The 5,027-nt window shown below is 40.2% G+C and overlaps 1 non-coding gene across 1 annotated transcript; it reads left to right on the forward strand.

Annotated features, from left to right (window-relative positions):
• The first annotated feature begins 3,109 nt into the window (after positions 1-3,109).
• On the forward strand, positions 3,110-3,216 carry LOC133798858 (small nucleolar RNA R71). Its single transcript, XR_009876075.1, has one exon. It is a non-coding gene; the product is annotated as a small nucleolar RNA R71 (small nucleolar RNA).
• The last annotated feature ends 1,811 nt before the right edge of the window (positions 3,217-5,027 follow it).

The following is a 5,027-nucleotide window of genomic DNA, read 5'->3' on the forward strand; positions in this document are numbered from 1 at the left end:
TGGCCCCTGCCGACCTCGGCCTACACCGTTCCCGGCTCTTGCCGATCATTCACATAATTGCATTCATAGCATAACAAACAAATATTGAATACTAGCCAATCCAATCAAAGGGCTACGCCCTACAATTCTAACACATTGGGCTCAGCCCTGCATACAAGCTCTATGGAAACAAGGGTTTCCTTACCTTAGATTCCCTAGCTCCGTTCACTTGATCCTCGAGCACGATTCCTCTTGAGCCCTAGCGTACACCCAGTCACAACCATAGATCAGAATCATAGAACCCAACATGACCAAGAAAACTTCTAACACCTATGACTGAAACTGGTGGAGGTAGCTTTTCAATGGTAGAAATTTTTGCTCTATCTACCTCAATTCCCTCACTTGAAATTTTATGGCCAAGAACAATCCCCTCTTTCACCATAAAATGGCATTTCTCCCAATTCAACACCAGATTTGCCTTCTCACAACGATTCAACACGTTCTCCAAGTTACCCAAACAGAGGTCAAATGATGAGCCAAAAATAGAGAAATCATCCATGAATATCTCAATACACCGTTCTACCATATCTGAAAATATGGCCATCATGCACCGTTGAAATGTTGCAGGGGCATTACATAGTCCAAATGGCATTCTTTTGAAAGCAAATGTGCCATAAGGACATGTAAAAGTTGTTTTCTCTTGATCCTCTGGTGCAATAGCGATCTGATGATACCCTGAATACCCATCCAAGAAACAGTAGTAGCTATGGCCTGCCAATCTGTCAAGCATCTGATCAAGGAAAGGCAAAGGAAAATGATCCTTCCTTGTTGCCTTGTTGAGCTTGCGGTAATCAATACAAATCCGCCACCCCGTTACAGTTCTTGTTGGAATGAGTTCATTGTTCTCATTTTTCACCACAGTCATACCACCCTTTTTAGGTACCACTTGCACAAGGCTCACCCATGCGCTATCAGAAATTGGGTAGATCACCCCAACATCCAACCATTTAAGAATTTGCTCCAGTACGACTTCCTTCATCGCTGGATTGAGTCTTCTCTGGGCCTCTATGGATGGCTTGCTATCCTCCTCCAATAAGATTTTATGCATTACTGTCGATGGGCTTATTCCTCTAATATCCGCCAAGGTCCACCCAATGGCTAATTTATGCTCCCTTAAAACCCTCAATAGTTTCTCCAATTCTATCTTTGACAGGTCAGCTAACACAATGACAGGTAAAGTTTCATTCTCTCCCAAGTATGCATATCGCAAATGATCTGGAAGAACCTTCAATTCCAGCTGCGGTGGCTGCTGAATGGATGTTAGCAGTTTATCAGGCGCATCTGCTAATTCTTGAAACTTCTTCTAGTATGGCAAGAAAGAGCTGATCCAGTTTACACAATCTCTTATCTCAGCATCATCATCATCGACCTCATCACCCAATAATACTGCCTCTAAGGCATCACTATTCATCCTTCTCTTCGAGACTGCTTTCTCTATCCATCCACACTATAGGAACTATCACTAGCCACCGGATATTTCATGGCCTTAAAGACATTAAAGACCACCTCATCTCCTTGAACTCTAAGCTTAAGCTCTCCTTTGTGAACATCAATAAGAGCTTGGCCTATGGCTAGAAATGGCCTACCAAGAATAATTGGTACATCCGTATCCTCCTCCATGTCCAAAACGATAAAGTCAGCTGGAAATATAAACTTATCCACCTTCACAAGAACATCTTCAATAATACCCCGTGGATGTGTCACCGATCGGTTTGCTAGTTGTAGAGTGACAGTTGTTGGTTTTGCCTCCCCCAAGCCAAGTCTTCTAAACACAGATAAGGGCATCAGATTAATACTTGCCCCCAAATCACATAAAACGTGTTTGCATTCAAACTTGCCAATGGGGAAAGGTATGGTGAAGCTCCCTGAATCTCTCAGCTTTTGGGGTAAGTTCCTTTGTAATATCGCACTGCACTCTTCATTGAGTGCTACAGTCTCATAGTCCTTCATCCTCCTTTTCTTTGACAGAATCTCCTTCATGAATTTCACATAGCTAGGCATCTGCTCCAAGGCCTCAGCGAAAGGAATATTTATATGCAGCTTTCTAAACACCTCTAAAAACTTAGAAAACTGTTTATCTAGTGTAGTCTTTCTAAGCCTCTGAGGGTATGGAACTCGAACTGGCTGCTCATTAACAACTGGCGGATTCCTTTCTGAAAGCTGGTGGTCTTCAGTAACCTCTGCTGAATCAGGCTGTTCACCCTTCTCTTTATTCTAAACCACTGCCTGTGGAGGTCTAGGCTGCTCAGTTTGCTTCCCGCTCCTCAGAGTAATTGCCTGAACTTGCTCCTTAGGGTTGACTTCAGTATTACTGGGAAAATTTCCCTGCGGTCTGTTATTGAGCATATTGGCCAACTGCCCAACTTGTGTTTCCAAATTTCTGATAGAAGATCTAGTCTCTGTCATAAACTGAGTTTGAGTATTGGTGAGGGTCAATAATGCAGCTTGCAGTTCATTAGGCCTTTCAGGTTGAGCTTGATTCATTGATTGTTGAGGCCTAGGTTGTTGTGATGAAGAGGCTTGATGGATAGGTGGCTGAGGCATATTATTCTGAAATTGGCCCTGAAACTGAGGTTGCTGGCCCTGATTATTCTTCCAAGAAAATTTGGGGTGATTTTGCCACCCAGGATTGTAAGTATTGGAGAATGGATTATTGAGTGGCCTTTGAAAGTTTCCCACCGCTTGAACTTGAGCGTGATCCATCAGAGTGTTATTATTCATACTGATAGGGCACTGATCGATAGAGTGAGAACCACCACAAATTTCACACCTAACTTCCATTTGAACCGCATTAGCAGATACAGTGCTCTGTTGTAACTATTTTGTCAAGGAGGCTACTTGTGCTGTTAGAGCAGTGATTGCATCCAGCTCATGCACCCCAGCTACCTTTCTGACCCCTGATGATCTTTCCTCAGACCACTGATGATTGTTTGTGGCCATGTCCTCCAGCAGCTCATAAGCACCAGTTGCACTCTTGCTCATAAAAGTACCACCCGCTGCAGCATCAATAATGGTTCTGGTTGTAGGACATAAACCATTGTAAAAATTATGTACTAACATCCACTATTCAATGCCATGATAAGGACATCTTCTCAAGAGTTCCTTGAACCGTTCCCAAGCTTCATACAATGACTCTCCATCATTCTGGCAAAAATTATTGATCTCTCTCCTCAATTTAGCAGCTTTGGACGGAGGGAAGAATTTTGACAAAAACTTCTGAGCTAGATCTTGCCAGGTGACAATAGAGTTCGGTTGCAAAGAGTTCAGCCAACTTTTAGCTCTGTCCCTCAGAGAAAATGGGAAAAGCCTAAGTTTAATTGCTTCATCACTCACCCCATTGTATCTGAAAGTTCCACACAGCTCCAAAAAATTAGACAAATGGGTGCGAGGATCTTTAGAAGGCAACCCATTAAATTGAACAGAGGATTGCACCATTTGTAGAATAGCTGGCTTGATTTCAAAGTTGTTAGCATCTACAGCTGGTGGGCGTATACTGTTTTGTACTCCCGTCAAAGTGGGCAGTACATAGTCTCTCAGGCTCCTCTCAGCATTGTTCTGAGCCTGACCCCCTTGTACAATTCCAGAAATTAAAACATTCCTGCCATCCCCTTCATTCTGTGCCATGTTCACAGATTTCTGGGCCTCCCTCTTGTTCTTTCTGTTTTGCTTGCAGGACTTTTCAATCTCAGGATTCAAAGGAACAAGATTGTCTGCTCCTCTTCTGCTACGCATATAACACAATTCACCTGAGATAGATAAATTAAGCAACTGAACAGATTAGAAACAAGAGAAATTAAAATCAAATTAGAATAAAAATTAATCAGATTGATATTGATAATTATTTTCAGTCCCCGGCAACGGCGCCAAAAACTTGTTGCGATATTTATATGCTATGCAAGTGCACACAGTCGCAATTTGTAATAATATGGTAAAAACCAAGTATCGTCCTCAAGGACTGATTTATCAATTACCAATCAATCAATTTTTTTAATTCTATTTGATCAAACAATTTCAGAGATTTCAAACAAAGAAGAATACTACGAAGCACAATGAAAATTTTAACAAAATAACAAAGAGAATGAAATTAGGACAATTACGATCCTCTGTTTTCCACCCTTTTATTTCCTAATGCAAGAATTATATCCCCTTCTCCCTATTCAAGAACAAGTTGCAAAAACAATTCATAATCTGGTTAAGATTTACAAAATTCAATCTAAATGACAACTTCCTATATTTCTATAGTAAGTTGAATCATGAAGAAGGCATTAAACACGCAACTCAGAAAAATAGGCAAACAATTTAGAAACTTTCGTTCTAAATTGAATTTGCATCCAAACAATCAAAGCATATCAAATTTCACTTTTCAGATTTCAATTTGATTCATGAAATAACAATTAGAGGTGATCAATCAATATTTGCACAAGTAACACAGATTGTAAGGAATTGAAAGAGATGAAGAAGAACATGAATTTTGCATTAATCCATAAAAAAGGTTTCCAAAATATTCACATAATAGCCCTAAAGGAGAAATCAGCCCATAATATTCATTCTAACAATCATAGAATTCAATTACAAGCATAAAAAATTGAAGATAGATGATGAAAAACACAAGAATGGATCCTCCAATGGTATTCTCCACTCTCAGCCGTCGTCTCCCTCCTCCATGTCCAAAACGATAAAGTCAGCTAGAAATATAAACTTATCCACCTTCACAAGAACATCTTCAATATTACCCCAAGGATGTGCTATTGATCTGTCTGCCAACTGAAGAAGCTTGGAGCAAGCGTGGGCGATCTGTGACAACTCCCAATCTAGTTTCATTCTCTTTTTCTTTAATTTTCTATGTTATTGTTTATGTTTAATTTGACTATGGATATGAATACTGAGATTATGAGCTAAACTCCTATTTAGGGATTTGATGGATATTAACTGAGATTATTCCATGGATTAATGCTATTTGATTATTCCTTTTTCCTTGTTTATGTGAT

This window comes from Humulus lupulus, chromosome 8, assembly GCF_963169125.1.
Source record: "Humulus lupulus chromosome 8, drHumLupu1.1, whole genome shotgun sequence".
Taxonomy (NCBI): domain Eukaryota; kingdom Viridiplantae; phylum Streptophyta; class Magnoliopsida; order Rosales; family Cannabaceae; genus Humulus; species Humulus lupulus.